We start from the raw sequence: 21,388 nt of genomic DNA, 5'->3' as shown, positions 1-21,388 counted from the left end.
GCTGAAAATTGCTGCCATCAACTTATTTCGACATGTGAAGTCAAGCAGGCCTGTTAATCATGTCACTGCACTAGGTGGTAATTATTTTATTATTCATTTAAGAGTTGAATATTTATATCGGGCCTTGGTGAGGCAGAGTTTCTCTCTGTGTGTCAGCTGGTTAAATGCCCAAAACTGCTTTTCCTTTCCTGGTCTTGGTTTTGGGATTTTTGGGGCATCGTGCAGTTTCAAACAATAATGTGCTTAAGAGAACCATTGGGTTTCACCAGCCATCAGAGCCTGCACTGACCGGGGCAGGCAGGAATTCCAAACATCAGCAGAGAATTGTTTAGAAATCCCCAGTGATTTCCAGCTTGGCTGATTGATGCTGACACTTTACTGACAGTATGAGGAGCATCTTCCTAGGGAAAAACCTATGTGGTGGGAGACAGAGAGAGGAAAAGGGAAGAGAGGAGGGAAAGGAAAAAATGGGAGAGAAGAAAGTAAAGACAGAGGGGGAGGAGAAAGAAAAAAGGGGGGAGGAGAGAAGGGATGAAGCAAACATAAACAAAGAAAGAGAGAAAAGGAGGGAATCCAGAAAGAGGAAGAGCAGCAGTGAAGGAAAAAATAAGAAAGATTCACTGAGAGCAAAAGAGAGAAGTTGGAGCTGGCTGGGAGGGAACACGGAGAAGCGGGTCCCTAGGAGCCGCCCCTGAGATGTGTGAGTGCATCTGTTCCACTTCGTGCTTCATGTGAGCGCTTCTGTTTGCGACATTATTAACGAGGATTAATTGCGCGCTGCCTGGCCCCAGCCCACTTGCCGGGACGCGCTCCACTTCCACTCCCCTCTGAAGTTGGCTCCCTCCTAAACTTCCTGGTTCCCTAATGGGTTCAGTGGGTAATTTATGGACACATCAATGCACAGAGCTGCTTGCTGGTTGGCAGCTTCACCACTGGGTACCTGTGCCTAGCTTGAGGCAATAAATAATCCTATCAGCCATGTTCCGTCAGACAGGATATTTGTGGTAGATGGTTAATTCCCATCAAAGGGGGGCAATATTGTGTTGCAGTCTCTAGGAATGGTAACGATTCTGCACTCCTCTAGCCACTTTCTGTGGGAGCAGTCCCAAAATGCTTTGCAGGCTACATACAGTTGATCTGCATGGAGCAACAATGAAGTACAGCCAGCTCTGGGGTGGAACAGTGCAGTGCAATGCTGAAAAATCCTGTGTCCCAGCTGGAAATGCAGGGGAGAATTTACCCCACTGGAATCTAGTCAGGATGTGGGGGCGAAAGCCTTGACTCCTGCAAAAAGTGCTGTGAAATCTCTGATGGCCGTGCATGTGTAAGGACCTGTGTTGTCTCATGTGAAAGGGGGAGCCTCCAACTACACAGCAGCCCCTACGCCGCCGTTCGGGGGCATGGCATTCAGTTCTGATTCAGAAGGAAGAGCAGTATCCTGGTTTTTTTCTTCCTTAGGCAGCTAACTGAACTGATCCAGGGCTGCTTAGCATGTGGTCTCCCACAGAGCCACACCCAAGATGGGATAGGTGCAGGCAGATGCTGCTTGATGCTTGATGTTCTGCTTGATGTTCTTATCGTTAGAGAAAAATTGGTGCCCGTTCATTCCTTGCCAGGTGGTGTGAGTGCCCAGTCTGGCTGGGTTTGGAAGCCCTGCACTCTTAGGATAGATCTGGAGGTTTGATTTATTGTTGTTCCTGCTTGAACACCTCTCAGGGATGTTGCCATGGAAGCAGCTGCTGGATGGGTACCCAGCCTGGCCCGGGAGGATGTGCACCACCCGGGAGGAAAGAGTAGTTAACCTTGGCCAACTGAAGAGGCTTTCTTTACCTCAGCCCCTCCCATTCATCCATGTCATTTCCCAGGTGAATCCGTGACCTATTGGAGAAGGGCTTGTTCAGAGGTGCAGCCATGGGTTTGAGTTAGGTGCTGGCTTGGCAGCCCTGGAACCTTGGGGTCCCTATCCTAAGAGCAGACACTACATGGGTGGTGGCTGCAGGGCAAGCTTCCCCCTTACCACCCAGTGCCCTTTGATGAAACCCCTCAGCCCTGCCCTTCCAGCGCTGAGCGGGGAGTTCAGTATACATGGCCCATTCAGTCCCTTGTCTCCTTGCTGAGCCTGCCAACAAGGTGGATAATCTGTATCCAAAGCTGGTCTGGGATAAGGGCACCTGTGTCCTAGGAATTGCAGTGAACAGCCCGAGCAGCCACCATGTGGTGAAGACTTTGGGTCACTATCACCTTGGGCCAGATCCAAACTGGGGGCCTCCAGTTAAAAGGCTTTGTGTGCCATTTCCAGTCCAAGCTAACCAGTCTCCGGGGGCTAGCCCTGCTTCAGCCCTCTTCATGACTGGTCAGTTTCCTGAGTTGGGAGGAGGAGCTTTGCCACACTGAGTAACACAGAGTCCCCCGACCCTGTTGTGTCCTGGCTGATTGGCGTGGGGTTTCCTTGTACTTTGCTAGCTCTGCGTCCCATGTGGGGTCAATTCAGGTGACAGGAAGCCTCTGCGTCATCAAGGCTTTTGGGGCTGCGGGTAAGAAAATGAACAAGCATGTCAGTTGGAAAACAGGCAAGGAGCAACAGTGGCAGCAGCATCACCTCAGCCATCTCCCCTTTCTCCTCCTATGTCCACAGCATTGTCCCCTCTCTTCCCATCCTCTGATCTCTGACTGCCCCCTCCCGGATGCCAGCCTTTCACCAACAGAGCCCCATATCTCATGAACCCATTTTCACTCATCTGGTCTCTGTCTCCCTGCTTCTTGACCCGTGCATGCTGTACCACAGTAATCAGCCACCACTTGCTGTTCCGTGGTATCTCCTCTGATGCCAGCAAGACCAGGGCTTCCATCACCCCATTCTCAGACCGGCCCCCCCGGGTCCTGCAGCTCTTTCTCTCTCCTCCTGCTTTCTTTCTCTTTACACTGCCGTTGTTTGTGGCCCTGGTGCTAGGAGTGTGACAGAATACAAGTGAGGGCCCTGACTCCCTGTTCTCCCTGAGCCTGGGAGTGGATAGGACTTGGAGAAGAAAACTCCCAGACCTGAACCTCTCTGATTGAGGAACTTGAACTGAACAACAGGTGTGAGCATGGAGGGGAGGGAGGTAAGACCCTCCGGGAGCAATGCAAACCAAATCTGCAAACGTTAACACCATCTACAGCCCCCCTCAATAAATCATTGCTCCACATGCCAGCCAGCCCGTCTGGGACACTGGGGGGGGGGCTCATTTTATGGGAGCAGATGGCCATAGGAGTCTTGAGCGTGGATCTGTCAGAGGGACTGATACATTCCCTAATTACTAACACCACAATTAAATGTCTAAAAGACCCACTGATTGCCACTACATCTTGTTACATTGCAGCTTACATGGCACGTGAGCACAGGCAGAATTTGCCTTGCACCGGTGGAAGCAGGCAGCATCACCGGCATGTCATTCAGTGCCATGGTGAGTGTGCACAGACATATGTTTCCACAATCTGGTTGTTTCTTTGTGTGGCTTGGCTTTGCCGTTTCATTCCATGCCTGCTCTCCCGCCTCCCCCCACCATGTTTCTCTCTGTCCTCTCCCGCTCCAGCTGCACACACACCATTGCGCACACATGTGTGTGCTTGTCATCAGATGCGACGCCTGCCCCACTCCTGAGGTGGGAGCTCTTTGGAGAACGTACCTGATGCAAACCAGTGGCGGGAGAGGGCAAAGCTATGTCCAGTGAGGAAACATTTCAGCTCATTTTCATCCACTGTGAAAACCAAGCCAAAGGCGTCAGCCTCATTCTGGCACTGTACCTGGTGACAAATGACAAGGAAAGGCCTCCTTAGTTTCCCTCCCCCCACAACCTTCCCCCAAACCATCCCCCTGAACATGGCCTTGCTGATTTACCATTGGGAGGGAGTAATCTTCTTATACCACCAGCACACAGATTCCATCGGTGAGGCAGCGGCTTTACAGGTTCACAGTTTGGTCTGCCATTCTGAGCTCTCCCACAGGTTCTGGTTACCTGGGCAAAGGGCAGAGTTTCTAAAACCAGTTTCTGACAGCTGACCTTACACCTGAAATGTTGCATGTGTGTTTATGTGTGCAGGAACCCGTCTGTGTGCATGCAAACCCCATTGACGTGTGCACAGCTGGTAGTCAGGTGCTCGCATGGGCAAACTGTGTTTTCCAGGCTCAGACCCTACAGTGAGCAGCTCTATGCAAAGGGAAACCATATAGGCTGGAATCCTGGTGCCACTGGCATCAGTGGGAGTTTTGCTGTTGATGTCAGCAGGGCCAGGATTTCTCCCACAGTGCACCCAGCAATGGCTTTTTGTGGGCAGGTGCAATGTCAGAAGCCAATTTTAGGCTCCCTACAAATTTGTCCCAAAGTCTTCTCTTTGGGCAGCTCTGTGCCTTTTCCAGCGGGGTGTGATCTGTTGTGTATTGACTTTTGACATGAGAGCATGAAGCAAAGGTGGTGAAGCTACCCAAACAATATGCATGTCAGACTCTAACCCATCCCATGAACCTTTGCCCCAAAGCCCCCAGGGTCCAAACTCACTGCATCCAGACATTTGTGCTAGCTTGAAATCACTTGATTGGTCCGGGATGACCAGACACTGCAGATTTCCCTCATCACTGGGGTAGGGGTTTCATGGTGCAAACCAGTATCATCCAGGCAAGGCAGTTAGAGGAGACCTGCCACATCCATCGTGCTTGTGAACCAGCCTTGGGACCGGAGCCCAGGTTTCAGGCAGGGAAGAACTAGTGTGCTAAACCACAGTGTGCTCTGGCCCTTTAGAGGGAGCGTTTTCTGGGGAGATGCCATCCCTTATGCTGTGCTTTGGGGGATCTTTATGCTGGCTCAGCACTTCCTCACCTTTGCTAGAGCACAAAGGTGGTGTATTTTTAGCAGTGTGGCTCTCGTGAGCAGTAATTGGTTTCTGAGGGTTTTGCTGTGTATTCCTGATCGTACTTCACAGTTTGCTACACAGAAAATGTATTCTTTTCCCAGCTCAGCGCCTTTGGCGCTGTTTTGTTTAAGTGGGTAACTCCATTGTGAAGTTGGATAGCGTCCATGCAGGTTGCAGGATCAGCAGACATCAGGCCTCATTAAAGGCTTTTCTTTCCGGCCTAATGGCAGCCCCTTTCTCGCTCTCCCTGAGCCCCCTCTGCCAACGCGCACATGTTCCCTCCCTCCTAATCAGCCTTACAACAGCTGGGACCGGGAAACCAAATTGCTGGCTCTCTGCTGTCCAGCTGCCAGTGAAGCACCTTCTAGTGAGTCCCATCCAGCTGCTGCAAGAACAGCTGTGCATTCTGCTGTGCGTGGTTACTGCCCTGCCTGCACCTTGCCCTTCACCCACGCCTCTTGGGTCAATAAAGAATGATTGGGCTTACAGCAGGGCAGGGGCCAGTGGGAAGTGAGGATACAGAGCTGGGTACTTACAGGGGAGAGTGAAACTCTTCATACCCAGCTGCTTCCTGGGAAGCAGATCTCTGCAGCAGGTCCATGGGCTTGGGTAAATTTCCTTTGTCATGTGGTGCTGGTGGGAGTTGGCTGATTGACAGCCCTGGGGGCTAGCAGCCCCTGTCCATCCACTCAACTAGCTCAGAAGAAGCAGCAGTAGGGCAAGCTTCTCCTCTCCTCCCACCTTGCTACCTGACCTCCATCCTGAAGAGACCGGGCAAGGGGCACAGTGTCCATGGGCCATTCCATCCCTGGCCCCTCTGCTAACTGTGTCTGTGTGCGGGTGTGGCTCTAGAGTCTACAGGGGTCTCGACTAGGGCTGTCAAGCCATTAAAAAATTAATTGTAATTAATTGTGCACTTAAAAAAATGAATTGCGATTAATCGTGCTCTTAATAATAGAATACCATTTATTTCAATATTTTTGGATGTTTTCTACATTTTCAAATATATTGATTTCTATTACAACACAGAATATAAAGTGTACAGTGCGCACTTTATATTTATTTTTGATTACAAATATTTTCACAGTAAAAAACAAAAGAAGTAGTATTTTTCAGTTCATTTAATACAAGTACTGTAGGGCAATCTCTTTATCATGAAAGTTGAACTTATAAATGTAGAATTATGTACCCAAAAAAAACTGCATTGAAAAATAAAGCAATATAAAACTTTAGCGCCTAAAAGTCCACTCAGTCCTACTTCAGCCAATCGCTCAGACAAACAAGTTGGTTACAATTTGCTGGAGATAATGCTGCCTGCTTCTTGTTTACAATGTCATCTGAAAGTGAGAACAGGCATTCGCATCGCACTGTTGTAGCCGGCGTCACAAAATACTTACGTGCCAGATGCGCTAAAGATTCATATGTCCCTTCATACTTCAACTGCCATTCCAGAGGACAGGCGTCCATGCTGATAACGGGTTTTGCTCGATAACAATCCAAAGCAGAGTGGACCAAAGCATGTTCATTTTCATCATCTGAGTCAGATGCCACCAGCAGAAGGTTGATTTTCTTTTCTTTTTTTTTTCAGTGGTTCGAGTTCTGTAGTTTTTGCATCAGAGTGTTGATCTTTTAAGAGTTCTGAAAGCATGCTCCACACCTCGTCCCTCTCAGATTTTGGAAGGCACTTCAGATTCTTAAACCTTGGGTCGAGTGCTGTAGCTATTTTTAGAAATCTCACATTAGTACATTCTTTGCATTTTGTCAAATCTGCTGTGAAAGTGTTCTTAAAATGAACATGTGCTGAGTCATCATCCGAGACTGCTGTGACATGAAATATATGGCAGAATGCGTGTAAAACAGAGCAGGGGACATACAATTCTCCCCCAAGGAGTTCAGTCACTAATTTAATTAACACACTATTTTTTTAATGAGCATCATCACCATGGAAGCATGTCCTCTGGAATGGTGGCCGAAGCATGAAGGAGCATATGAATGTTTAGCATATCTGGTATGTAAATATCTTGCAACGCCGGCTACAAAAGTGCCATGCGAACGCTTGTTCTCACTTTCTGGTGAGATTGTAAATAAGAAGCAGGCAGCATTATTTCCCGTCAATGTAAACAAACTTGTTTGTCTTAGCGATTGGCTGTACAAGAAGTAGGGCTGAGTGAACTTGTAGGCTCTAAAGTTTTACATTGTTTTGTTTTTGAGTGCACTTATGTAACAAAAAGAATCTACATTTGTAAGTTTCACTTTCATGATAAAGAGATTGCACTACAGTACCTGTATGAGGTGAACTGAAAAATATTATTTCTTTTGCTTATTATTTTTACAGTGCAAATATTTGTAATAAAATAATAATATAAAGTTAGCATTGTACACTTTGTATTCTGTGTTGTAATAGAAATCAATATATTTGAAAATATAGAAAAACATCCCAAAATATTTAATAAATTTCAATTGGTATTCTATTGTTTACCAGTGCGATTAATTGTGATTAATTTTTTGAGTTAATCACGTGAGTTAACTGCAACTAATCGACAGCCCTAGTTTCAACTCATGATTGTTGTTATCATATCCATCAGATTTATTATCATTTATAGGGCATTCGGACCTGGCTGAGAAATGAGGCAGTGTCATTGCCCCAGAGAACTTACAGCCTGAGGGCCAGATCCCAGGATGGCTGAGATGCCCCAGCAAAGCAGGGGTTGCAGATGGTTAGCACCACCCAGGAGCTGGCCCTGACTTTAGACGGGGCTTCTGGGAGTGCGGGGGAAGGGAGGATGAGGGCGACAGCAGTGGGAGCAGGTGATTGCCAGGGTCAGGGTATGTGTTGGGAGGATCTCCCAACTCCCTTCTCCTTGGAGTTACAGGTGCCAGAATCTATGCCAAGGAAGCCAGCCAAGAGGCTCCATTGTGAAAGCAGCAGAGATGATTCTGCTGCCAGCCCCCAGCCAGCCGCTCTGCGTAAGTTACCTTAATGATGCATAGGCATGACTATTTGTCTAGGGTGGAGTAAGGCAGCTTCGCTCTGACTGTGTTTGCATTGGAAATGTCAGCACCTAGCTGGTCCACTGAAGCAGGGGCTTCCACGCAGCTGCCTCTGTCTGCACTGACCCAGCAGACAGCCCCACTCCTCCGTTCTGGCTGGGGACAATGGTGCACGCAAGTTGCACTGTCCCTAGGCTCAATGGTGGCTCAGTGGGACCCTTGGAAGGGACAGCATCTGGGCTCCTGGCTGAGTCATGCCTTGGGAAGAGGACGGTGTCCCTGGGCAAAGGGGCTGTGGGAAGTCACTAGAACAAGCTAACTACTACTGCAGCTCAGAGGCGGATTAAGGTTTTGTGGGGCCCTGGGCCAGAGCAAGTGGGGGACCCCCTCCCCACACCTTCCACCTGTGGTCCTCCCCCATTCTGTCCCTTTTGACTGTGGCCCTGCCCATGGCCCCAAATTGTTCTGCCTCTTCCCCTGTGGCCCCGCCCCTGTTGTACCCCATTCTGCCTCCCCACCCACCGTGGCCCCCATTTGCTCCTTTCTGCCCCCCCCCACTGTGGCCACAAGACTGGAGAAGCTCTGTCCCAGGGCTGCAGTAGGGAGTGAGAGCTCTCCTAGCCCTGAGACTGTGGCAGGGAGCCAGAGCTCCTCCAGTCCTGGGGCTGCAGCAGGGGTCTGGGTGCTGGGACTTCCCCCACCGCTCCACACTTCTGCAGGGGACCAGGGTTGGGGTGCTGGGATTTCTCCTGTCCCGCCCGCCTGGCGCTTTTGCCAGGGAGCGGGGTTGGGGCATGGGGGCTTCCCCTGCCTCGCCCACCCCATGCTGCTGCTGAGGAGCAGGGTTGGGGCATGGATGCTTCCCCTGCCCTGCCTGCCTGCCCCTTCTGCCAGGGAACAGAGTCAGAGCACGGGGGCTTCCCCTGCTCCTGCTGCCAGGGAGCGGATCAGGATTGGGGCGCTGGGGCTTGCCCTGCCCCACCCTGGCACTTGTCTGCTGGGGCAGGGTGCCCATTTTTGCGGGGCCTCTCAATTGGCTGGGGCCCCTGGGCTAATCCTCCACTGACTGCAGGAGCATCAGTCTCTGGAGCATATCATACCCCAACATCTAAAGCGAGGCAAGGTAGTGTGGTGGTTAGAACAGGGCTGGGTGATCAGAACTCCTGGGTTCTGTCTGAGACTCTGCCACTGACTTCCTGTGTGTGAACCTGGACAAGTCGCTCAGCCTATCTGTGCCTGCATCCTTCCATCTCCCTCTCCCCACACCCCTGGGGTGGGGTGGGGCTCAGCTGGTTAACGTGTGTGTCAGCCGTTGGAGTCGATCACAGGACAAGAGGGACTGTGCCAGAAGCAGGGGTCCGAGAGCAGGACAGAGAGCAGTAGCATCCTGGGCATCTCCAAAATGGTGGTGCCAAAGAAAAGGGGCCAAAGCCCTTGGCATGTGCACTGTAGCTCCCGTAGGAAGTATGAGGGAGAGCTGCAGGCTGGCAGCCGCTGGCCCCTTCGGGGCAGCAGGGGAGTGTTAGCGGTGACCAGAGGGAGGAGATGGCTTGGCCCAGTGAGAGATTGTAGATGGCAAGGAGTGGGCTGGAAGCAAGACTGGAGCCCCTGCTATGTCTCTGTCTCCTGTGCCCAGGGAACACTTAGGGGCAGCTCTCATACCATATGGCTGTGGGAGGCTCCCATAGGCACATTGCGTTGTTAAGGCTGAGTGGGCCAGGGACTGAGCAGAGGCCAGTGCATGGGAATCTGTCCTGCCACAGTGAAAACAACTAACTCACTGGCTCCCCCCATCCTTTGGGTCATGTCAGAATTGAGTCCAGCTCTGTGCTGAGAGCCAGAGACTTGTCTGCTTAAATCCCATTGAGGGGCTCTCTGAGCTCACAGCTGCAGGGAGTGGGCGGGGGGCCAGGGAGGAGGTCTGGAGCAGCATGGGTCAGTGCATCTTAGCAGACAGCATATGGGGTTGGGCTGTCATGCCCAGCAGCTCCTTTAAAGAGCCCGTCAGCCCTGCCAGCTGATTGATGTGCATGCTCCCTCGTTCAGTTGTCAGTAAACACCATCCATTGCTCTTGGTGGAAGATGCTCCCTCGCTGTCTGCCTTCTCCCCTTAATCTTCTGCTCGGCCCCACGTGGGCCTGGTCTTGTGACCGCGGAGCTCCAGCAGCTGTGGGCTGCCCTGGCCGTCGCAGGGTGGTGTTTGGCAGAAGCTCCTGTGATTGCTTTCCCAGCTCCCCAGTGACCACTGCAGCCAATTCACTCGCTGGAATGGGAGCAGGCCCTGCTGGCTGGCTCCGACTGCCATAGTCGAGCCTGGCAGCTGACCTGGTTGACCTGCCATGTTGGATATTGTTGTCACTACAACAAAAGGGGGCGCTGTGGGAATTAAGCAGGGCAAAGCAAAACCAGGGGACAGAGGAAACGAGTGTTGGCTAAGTCTAGATTTCTGTCTGGAATATCTTTAAACAGAGATGGCACAGGTCAGACCTTGCATCTCTTGAGCCTGCAGGGAGCATGTCCTTTGATAGTCCACCGTACAGCATTACCGTCTCTTGCAGTCTTGTTGTCCTCCCACTATCAGATGTCTGGGGAAGGGTGCGACCCACACAGTGCAATGGCTCCTCCTCCAGCCAGCTCAGGGGTGGCCCAGATCAGGCCCTTCCTAGGTCTCATCTAGTAGGATGTAACTGAGGCACAATGGGAAGATGTGTTGTACAAAAGGGAAAAGTTGAGGAATCTCCAGGCTCCCGCTGTCCTCAAAATCCCCCTTGTCCCCCAGTATCATGTTAATTGTCCATATTCTCTGTGCTCCACCTAGAGTTGTCATCCCTTCCCTGGGGGTCAGCAGAGCTGCTGCTCAGCAGTGGAAGGCAGCAATGCAGGGCAGGGTGTTACGACTGTTAGTGGTGAAGCAGATCAGCTGTGAACACTCATGACCTGCTTGCAGGATCCAGAGCTCTTTCTCCACCTGGTGCAGGTCTTTTCAGCGTGTAGTGTGGACACTGAGTACGAGGTGAAAAGTGATGCTTTCAGAATGCAGGAGAGGCACTCCTATGCTGCACCTAGTACAACTGTCCAACTGGGGCTGCGGGTAGCTGGGGAGGCCCCTGTTATTACTGGGGTAATAGGGGCATGGTGGAAAAGAGGAAGAGCATGAGATTTAAATTGCCAAGACTGAGGGCTGGCTCCTCAGCAGGTATAAACCAGCATCGCTCCACTAACTTCAGCCAGATGCTGGCTCCACCATGTCTCTGGATCTGGCCCCCAGAGTCGTCATGGAAGGCAGAGACCTCAGAAGAGAGAGAGGGTGTCTAAATCCCAATGGGGTCAGTGGGAGTTTTGTGGGTGCAGCCCCTGTCAGAGTGGGCCCTGAGTGTGGGAGGAAGAACAAGAGCAAGCAAGAGGTAAAGCTGATGGAGCGGTGCTCAGGTGGGATGACATACAATGGGGGCACCTAGTGGACCAGCACCCAAGGAGAAAGGATTTTCTTTGGTATCACATCAGACTTCACTTGGCCCCTCCAACAGTAAGAACTGCATCTGAGTTTCGGGGACTCTCTGGGTTTCCTGCTGGGTTGAAGGCTTGTAAGAGGAGATCCTCATTCAAGATATTGCGAATTTCATGCTGATGCTGCATTGGCAGCCTGGAGACTGAAGTCTTGGCTCCAAACAGTGAAACTCATGAGTTTCCCCCATCCATTGCTTCCTACCAGTGCACCTCGACCCTTACCCATAGAGAAGAGAACTATCTCCATGGCCTTTCGACAGTGGATGTAAGCAAGGGAGCTGGACTAGTGCCAGTTCTGAGGTGGATCCTGCACCACCAAGCAGCCATCAGAGGGGAATGAGCTTCAGTCACTATGGACCTGGGTCAGATTCACAGCAAGGGTGAAAGATCCATGTTCCATTGCCAGTCTGGCTTTTCCAGAGGAGCTGGAGGGAAGGGTACAGAGTGGGGGTGTGTGTGTTATTTTATGGTGATCTGGGACCGTATTCTCTCTCTTGCTGGCTGATTTAGCACAGGCAGCTCCACGTGCAGTTGCTGTGGATTGTTTTGGGTTTTATCCTTGGCCTGTGTCTGTTTGGAACATTTGTAACAGTGCCTGTGCCACTGGGGAGAGGCACTTGGGTGCAATCTAAATAAATCCATCAGTGCACTGAGCCATCCAGTCCCCAAACTACCCCTGGAGCAAGCCTCAAACAAGTAGGGGAAGCCTGGGGGCCTGATCCTGCAAGGTTCTGAGGACTCCTGCTGGATGAAAGTCCGTGGGCGCTGAGGGCACATTCTACCCTGTAGAAAGTCCTCAGCACCCTGCAGAGTCAGGCCCTTCATCACCTCATGCTGGTCAGTTCCCGGGGGAGAAGAGAGCAGGGGAACTGGCCCATGTGCATGTTGTTCATGCTGCTTTGGTTTTATTGCCCCGGGGACCAGCATCCCCAGGCTTCTCTCAGCTCAGGTGTTCCTTTCACAGCCGTTCACACTTTGCAAAAGCAGCAGATATCATGACCCTGCCCAGGTGCCGGGCTGCAGTGGGCCCTGGGCTCTCATCTAGTCTCAGCTCCCATCAGCTTTTGATTTTTGTATACCTCTGAAATAATTTTAATAAATGCTTTAAAACCTCTTGGCACCTGATGTCCCAAAGCCTCTGAGCACCTTAACAAAAAACACAATAAAATTGTACTGCAGGGCAACATGCTATGGCAGTGTATTGCCAGAGTTGGGGCTCAGCTCTGCTCCTCTGTTCCGGCTCCTTCTCCAGCCACTGGGGCCCTTTTACATAGACTGATCTCCCAGCAGGAGAGGCACAGTGGAGGATCCTCTCTTGAATGTCTGGGGCTTGGCCCTGTAGAGCCCTGGTGTCACTCCAGTGCCGTGCTCTCCCTCTTCACTAGTTCATACAGAACCACTTACCGTATGGACTTCTGCACCCTCTTCAGGCTTGGATTTCTCTTTGAGCCATTGAAAGTCAAGGATGCCTTTGCTGTCTAGCTCTTCTCTCTTGGAGGCCACATAACTGGCGAGCCACGGTGATGCTGTTCTCTGAGGTGTCCTTTCCTCTTGTTTCATCTGCAGGAGGATTGGGTCCAGCAAGCTGGTGCCTGCCAGAGCCCTTAGAAGCCATTGCATTGCGGTGTGGTCAGGGTACAGCGTGCTGAGGGCACTCTGACATGGGGGGATCAGATTCTGTTTCACTCGTGCCAGGTGGGGCAGGATAGAACTCTGCAGACATAGTCTCCTGGAGACAATCAGTAAGGAAGATTGCAACATGCCTATGGATGCTCAGCTAACCAGATTGCTGAACATTGCTACCCATGTCACTTGTGGAGCCTCTTCATTCTTGGGTTGTTCCATTTCCTCAGCTGGACTGTTTCATTTAAAAGATTGGGGGGAAAGTAGCCTTGACATCTCCCCAGTATTCTGTTTTTCTCCCCCAGTAAATTTCTTGAAGGCAAAAGGTACCAGCCTGGGAGCACAGGAGACAAGTCACCTCTCTTTATTTATGGGCAATAGCAGTGCATGCTCCCTCCCAGGCACTGCCTCCAGCAGGTGTTCCTCAGCTCTTTTGGGAAGGACAATTTCTAGGAATCAGAAGGAGGTTCATTCTCCAAGGTCTTTGCTTTTTCTGCTGGGGCTGCCAACAAAGGGTTCATTGTAGTGCTGGTTTTGTGGTGGGTTGCAATATGGAAACTTGTCCGCTGGACACTATCTGAACCCCACAGGTGCATTTCACCAGGAGGAGCCCAACAGGTGTTAGATGGTAATGATTTCCACTCCAGTCACCGCTGCAGATTGACCCCAACCAAAACCCAAGTTTCTGAACACCCCCAAACTTCATGGACATTAATATCTGGATCCAAACTTTGCAGCTGGCCTCTTTACCTAGACGTGGCTAGATCCACATCCTGGGTCCAAATGCCTCCAAACTTTGGGAGAGATGGAGTGCTACCGTTGTCATGGAGAGGGTGTGATTTGAAGCAGCCAGAATAACTCCCTGTGCAAGACTTCTCTTGCCTAATGAGGAAAGCTTGTTATGAAGGCTCATTATGGGAGAGAAGGCCTGAGATAACCCTGCTAAAAGTGACTGCACCAGTCCAGGTATCTCATGAAGTGCTGTTACAATAGTGAGTGTGGGAGGGGGGGATCTGGAGAACACAGTCTCGAAATGAAGAATTTAAGAGCAAGCAGGGAATTCAAGCAGAACTTCTTCACTCGAGAGCAGGAAACAGATGGAACAAGTTGTCAAGACAGAACATCAAAGCAAATAGTCCCAGTGGGCTCCAATTCGTGCCCCCTGGTTCAACTCCACTGAAGCTGGTGGAATTATAACAGGGTTGACTAGTGTGGGAGACAGGTGGAAATGCCTGTGCCAAAAGGGAGAGAGAACTGAAGGCCAGACCAATGAAGCAGAGATGTGGGGCTGAGATGAGGGTGAAACATTTATTATTTATTTGTGTGATCATAGCACCCAGGCGCCTCAGTCATGGACCAGCACCTCATTGTGCTAGGTACTGTGCAAACGCAGAACAAAAAGGCAGTCCTTGTGCCAAAGAGTTCACAATTTAAGTAGAAGACAACAGATGGATACAGGCAGATGGGAGAATGCAAGGAAACAGTGAGACAGTATTGGTCAGCATGATCATTATCAGCTCAACAATGGCCTAATTACTGCCAAGTTTTTTGTAGGCATCACAGCAAGGGAGCATTTTAAGGGAATAATACGGATATTACTTGGAGTTTACACTAGCTAGGATAGAAAGATATAAGGGATATCTCTTGTCACAGGAGAGAAGCCATCCACTAGCTGTCTCGGGCTGGGGAGAAGCTTCCTCCACGTTACTGTATTATAATTGTCCATCATGGGCTTTCTTGCATCTTCTTCTAAATCATTTTGTACTGGTCCCTGTCCGAGACAGGATACCAGATTAGCCCAGTCGGGCAATTCCTATGTTCCTAGAGCAGGTGGTTTCCTTACAGAGTCCCCTTTAGGAACATCCTGATGGAGGGAACTGAGTTGGTTTTCTCCTGTCCTGAGATCTTTCATTCAAAGTGGGCTTCACTCTCCATGTTTGGTGGGTGCTTTGGCCTGAGTTGTCCATTTATTTGAAAATGGAATGTAGGATTTTAGCTGATAAAAAGGAAGCAACTTTATCAGGACTAAGGCTGGGCAATTATCCCAACAACTGGGCTGGGGGAGCTCTGTGACGCAGACAGAACAGCATCCGGGGTGGCTGATATTGAGGAGCTGTCTGTGACATGGTGCTGTCTAAGAATGCAGACCACTGGCTCCTTTTAGGGTGGGTCAGGGCGTGTGGGACATTTTGACTCACACATCCTGACCTGGTGTGAACTAGGTGGTGGGACCAGGACTTCCTACCCCATCCTCTTTCCCAGTGTGCTGGGTGGATAAAAGCAGTAGCTTACCTCAGTGCTAGACAGCCACAACCTGAAAGACTTCAGTGAACCCTCCTGCACAGAGTCATTTACCTCTAATCTAATCTGTTCCATTTACCACTGCCAGGCGGTGGGTGAAGGTTTAATCTCTGTGATGTTTTTTTATTATTGAACAAATGTTAAGAAGAAAATTAAAAAGCGTACAATGCTGAGCTCTCCTGCGTGTCCTGAAAACATAGCGATCCAGACACGGGCCTGTGGTTAGTGGGGGTTCCGCAAATCAAAGCTCCTAGGCTTGACAGGGAGTTATATAACTGAGCATTATTGATTATATTTGCACCGCACAGGTATCCAGATAACACTCCCTAAACTCCTGGAGTGCAGTGGCCTACAAGTGAAATCTGTGGTGAGTTCTCTGGTTACCCTGAAATGCTGGTCATGAATGTGGAGGGGATGTGACCAGAACATAACCGTGCAATGTTCACAATGACCCTACTGCATCCTTCTCAGTAAGGATGTGGTGAAACTGTTGCTGCTGTGGTGACTCCCCAGCACCCACAAAACCCTACGGAGGTTTCCACTCTTTTGTGCACACCAGATGATCAGGAAGCCAATACACAAGGGAAACCGCTTTAAACAACTGCTCAGTGGACCAGCAAAAACCAATTGTCTAGTAAGGGTTGGCCTTTAAAGTATGCTGAGGCTGAAGGTTTCCGCAATGATTCTATTCAACCTCTAGTTAACATGGTTGTTTAAACTGGAGGGGGGCAGAGAAGGATGCTTATTGGATGTGGGGTCATTAGTGGTACTTTACAGTATCTCCAAACAAGATGATTAATACACAGGGACAGGCCATTGGGGTCTCTCTAGTCTGGCACCCTTCTGCTGCTGGGAGTGGCCTGTACTTGATGCTTTAAAGGGGGGAGGGGTCTTGTGGACCAGCTTGGGAAGGGCATTCCATATGGCATAGAAAAAGGTTCAGAGTGGCTTGTGGGAGAAGCAGGCACACTGGGCACTGAGGATGGCATCACTGGCAGAGTGGAGAGGGTTGGGGGTGACACAGAAAGAGACTAAGGCAGATACCTAAGGAGGGACTGGCTTATAGGTTAGGAGGAGAAGATTGATTTTGATGTAATGGAAGATGGGAAGCCAGAGGAGGGATTCAAAGAGGAGACCCGCCTGGTCCCTGCTGGCCATTAGCTTTCCTCTGAAGGCAGAGGGGTATTGTGCTTGTAGCCTTAGCTCAGTCTGAGCCAGTCAGGGGTAGCAACACTTTTATTTACCTCTCCTCTGGCTATACTGACCCTCTTTTGCCATCTTTGCTGCTAGGCAGCTCTCCTTACAGGGTGGGAGAGTGGCCTGCCCACCTAGCTTCCCACTGGCAGGTAGGGAAAGCAGGCCTGTTGGGCATGGAGGAGGAGGAGAAGAAAGCTTTGCTGGGGGAGCTTACCTTGAGAACGGATGGATGCTGTGAGCTTGCCGTGGGGGAGAAGGAAGGATGGAGTTGGGTCTGGAGGAGACAGGAAAGCTTGGAGGAGCTGAGTGCATGTGGGGGAGAGCAGGACTTGACAGAGAGAGGGAGAGCTGGGTGAAGGAGCTGGCTGGGCATGGTCAGGAATGGTGGGGAACATCTATGTACATGGGAGAGTTGTTGGGGGGGGAGAGCTGGCTGGGGTGGGGGACAAGCTGTGTCTGTGTGCATAGGAGCTGCCTGTAGTGGCAGCGGCGCCTGGGTGCTCTAGGGGAGGACTGTTCCCTGCCCTGAGCAGGAAAGACACTCGGGGCAATGAGGAAAGGTACATGTGTGTTTTTGACTGAACCATTCTCTTTATCTTCAATGCCTTTTATTGCACAGAGCCCAGAAGGATTATAGCAGGCACAGTCCAGGCTGCATTTTATTGCTGGCTGTTTCATAACTCTCTATTTGATGAGTCAGTAAACTAGTCAATTTACCCTGGGTAATTTGCTAATGGCTACAAGGCTTGGCCGGTGCTTGTTGGGCTGGGGCCTTCCTGTGTCTCAGGTGACTGCCGTGTTTGCCCTTCAGCCTCACACCAAATCAACCCCCTGAAAGGCTCCGGCAATAGGTATATTTGGTGACTGATTGGAGGGTGGCGTGGAAGGAAGCGTGACAGAGGATTTCAGGGTTGCTGGTAGCCTGTGGGTTGGGGATGACTCCTCGGTGCATCCTGGCCTCTACGGAGTGAGTGTCCTTCAGCCTGATTCAGACTGGGGGCAGGTGGCCTCAGTATCACCTTCTAAATCCAGTCTGCGCACTGGATCTAGCCCTAGCTAGTGTAGCTTCTGGTGCTGTTCACATGATGTGGATGTGGGTATTTCAGGGACCTTCCAGAGCAACCACCGGTGCCAGTCTACAAACAGGTGTAGGCCAGGAGTGCTCAGTATGACCCAGTGTGGGTCAGGAGCCAGCCTTTCCTGCTTCTCACCTGTAGGTTAGGTCAGGCCCCTTCCTCCCTGCATTACTGCCTGTGAGAGATGGCACCTAGCAACACCGCCTGTGGGAGGAGAGCAGGGCAGGAGGGGTCTGGAGCTTCCCTGGCCCAGTCTGGGCATGTTTGTGAGCACATAGCATGGGTTGCAGGGTAATGACTCTGGTACGTGTGAAGGTAACAGGATGGGAGTCCTCACAGTGCATCAGACCTGGCGAGGTGGAGGTGGCAGTGGCATTAGCTTTGAGTCCTCTCACTGCTCTGCATGTGAGGCCAGCCCTGACCTGGAGGCCCCTGGTAGGTGGTGAGCTAAACCAGGGTGGTGTGCTCGGCTCCAGCCAGGGTGCTGTCCAGGCCAGGCTGGGCTGAGTTTCAGATGCTGGTTTCCATTCAGGATTAATAAATTGTGAGCCGGGAGCACCCCACTCATTTCGCGGAGGGTGGTGGCAGTTCCAGCATTAGTCACAGTCATGCTGACCAGAGCGGCTGTATCCCTCCCATCCCCGTGCTTTCAAAACACTCCTGCATTCCTCTCCCCTCCCTTAGCTAACGGGGGTGATTTCTTTTAGGTCTGAATTAGACTACAGAGAAATATCTGTGCAGCGGGTGAGGAGAGGTCATCAGGACCATCCTTCCTTCCTCTTCATTGCATCGTCTCGGCCAGTCCTGTATGGTGCAATCATGTCGCTCTGTCCTTGGCCAAGAGTGACTAAGGGCTCAGGCAAAACTCTGACTCCATCTCTCTAGGAAGCGCTTGGCCTCCAGGAGTCAGCCAGAGCCCTGAGTCATGGGAATGGGGGGCTTGTGAGGATGGGAAGATGAGCAAGAACTCTTCGCTGCCTCCCATCCCAAACATGAGAAGGCCCATGGCGTCAGGACACCTCTACTGAGAGGAAATCAATAGACTTGGTTCATCCCAGATGGGCACAGCTCAGGGCTGGAAGGCCAGATCCTCAGCTGGTACAGACTGGCTCAGCTCCATTGACTGGAGGCAATGAATGTTGAGGCACTCAGCACTGTACAGGTTGGGGCCCTACATGCTGATTCCCAAGCCATTACAACGCGTGATGGAAAAAACCATTCGGGTCATCGAGTCTGTTCTCCTGTACAGATGGCCCCCGTGCTTTCCAGCTCCCCAGCCTTCTCCAAGGCCTGACTTTCTCAATCCGCCCGCTCAGGGTGCTGGGCTTTCTGCAGGGAGCGATCACTCGCTAGACAGAAAGCTGCTCAACTTTGTTTTCACAAACTTGGGCAGCTCTGCAAAGCTCCATTTTAATCCTCAACTCGACTCCTTCCATTCATCAACATTTCCCTCTTGCAGCTGCAGCAGACACTAAAGCCCTGCTTGTACACAGGGTCACCGACCTTCAGCTCCGCCAGGCCAGCCGGATTATTAAACACTCTGGTGAAGTGGCTGTCTTGTGCAACGCCTCGGTATCTGGACAGCTTCTCCCGGTAGCAGGGCTCAAAGGCTAAACGCTTCAGTTTGTAGGGTGGCTAATGAGAGCTTCCATTGCCTCCCGGGCTTTCGTGTATTACCACCGCTTTCCCCTGCTGCCATCTGCGAGCCTTTATTTTCAACCCTGCTCAGGTGTCCCTTGGAGCCAAAGTGACTCAGAGATGTCGCTCTCGCTCACCTGATGCTTTCCCAGGCATGGTTTAGCCTCTGATTAGTCCAGGACTAGGGTTTTGTGTGTGTCCACCTGGAATACCACTTGCAATCTCCCTCCCTGGCAAACACAGAAAGGAGAGACTGGAGCGTTGCTGCTCTCCTCTCTTCAATAACAATACCTTGCATTGCTAGAGCATCTTTCAGCCCAAAGTATTTTACAAATGGTGTGCAGGGATTTTTTCACTCACTGCTGCAATCTGGTTGCTTCCTTGACGGAGGGGGCATGACAGCTGTTTAGCACAACTGTATACTGCAGATCAACATGAGCCACTTCAGCCATCACTGGAGTGCAGCCACCTCTGCAGTGGAACTTGACAGCAGTCTCAAAGCACTGCACACCATTTTAAGGCAGGAGGTGCAGAATGCCATCGTATCCAATGGAGTGTAAGTGGGTGGGATGTAGTTACCCCACTGGAATCTGATGTGGGCACCCAGAGAGCTAACAAACCTATGCTTGGGAAAACCCCCATAGGATTTCTAATGACTTCAAGTCCTCAATACCTTAGTTGTATGTCTGACCTGAAGGCTGGCACCTCCGGCTGCACAGTGCCTCCTAGCACCATGCTGAGGGTCAGCCTCTGTACCCATCCACAAGAAAGAGCTCCGCTTACTGAATTAGCAATACCACTTTTTAAAGCACTGGGAGATCTCCATCTCAGTACTGACAAGGCCCCACCCTGCTTAGCACAACAGCTAATCTTTGACCACAGCTCTCTTACCCACCTAGATAACTCCTAGATAATCAAGCTTCCTAACTGCATGATAGTGGGAACCATCTTTAAGAGCACATGAACTCATTAAATTTAATAGGATGGTTATTGCATGTTAAATAAATACCAACTAATCATGAAAAACATATTTGCCAAGGTTTAACTATGGAATAGATGCATCAATTACATGGTTATTAAACCTCAAAAAATATACACTTTTAATAATGAAGTGACATTTAAATAACATACATTAACCATCTTATTAAATGTTGATTCTGTTCATATTTGAGGACTTTAATTTCGAGCATTTACCCTCTCCACTGTGCCTTGCGCTGACTGTACCATGCATCATTAACTATCTTTTCACTCATCATTTTCTAAACTTTTTTTTTTACATAGCAGAGCAACTCATAGGCTGACCTGGCTTTAAAACAATTCAGTTCTCCCATTTGGAGAGGGCATCTGCCAAGGTGGAATGACTGAGCCTGATTCTCGGCTGTCCTGCTCCTTGTGTACTTATACCAGTGCAAAGAGAGAGTAAAACATTTCTTAAATCTTCCACCTTACAAATAACCAGGCAGCTGAACTTCTCAAGATTTCTGACACATTTTAGTTTAAAATGGTCTCTCTATTTCTGCAAAATCAATGACGTTTGTAAGGAGTACCCAGGAAACAGGCAATGGTTAAGGTCCAGGACTGGGTATCAGGATCATCTAGGTTTCAGAGTAGTAGCCGTGTTAGTCTGTATTCGCAAAAAGAAAAGGAGTACTTGTGGCACCTTAGAGACTAACAAATTTATCATCTAGGTTAATTTCTGTCTCTGCGAGTCTTGCCATGTGACCCTGGGCGAGGCATTCCACCTCTGGGTGTGGCCATAGCACCATCAGTAAGTTGGGGGTAATGATACTTACTGGGAGGTGGTATTCTTTCATTTGTAAAGCACATTGAGGTCCTTGCATGGGAGATGCTAGGGAGGCAGCTGGGGTTCAGATCCCATTTCTTAACATTCACTAAGACCACTGGCAGAATCCTTTAAACTTCTAAAGTCCTCTACAGCCTCCCAAGCAGTGTACACCACACTTTCTCCCTGGCGGTTCAAAAACCCTTTACGATTTCCTCTCCCTGCAGTCCATGAAGCACACCAGCTCTCGTGATCATGCCCCATGCAGTCTGGTTTGGACTGTATTATCTGCACTCTGTCAACTGCTCAGAGCACAGACTTCTTAATTGTTTGGCACAGGCCTCATTGTATGATGCCATGTACGCTTCTGGCGCTATATAAATGA

General features: G+C 50.5%; 1 long non-coding RNA gene across 1 annotated transcript in view; it reads left to right on the top strand.

The window, feature by feature from the left end:
• LOC122461098 overlaps positions 1 to 21,388 on the top strand; it is a 37,785-nt gene continuing 16,397 nt past the window's right edge. Inside the window, exons 1-2 of the long non-coding RNA XR_006282828.1 lie at positions 1 to 77; positions 3,360 to 3,443. This is a non-coding gene — a long non-coding RNA (uncharacterized LOC122461098). The remainder of the gene's footprint in view (positions 78 to 3,359; positions 3,444 to 21,388) is intronic.

The sequence above is a fragment of the Dermochelys coriacea genome, chromosome 7, assembly GCF_009764565.3.
Source record: "Dermochelys coriacea isolate rDerCor1 chromosome 7, rDerCor1.pri.v4, whole genome shotgun sequence".
Classification (NCBI taxonomy): Eukaryota; Metazoa; Chordata; order Testudines; family Dermochelyidae; genus Dermochelys; species Dermochelys coriacea.
Note: the sequence above shows the minus strand (reverse complement) of the source record. Positions and strands in the feature narration are given on the sequence as shown.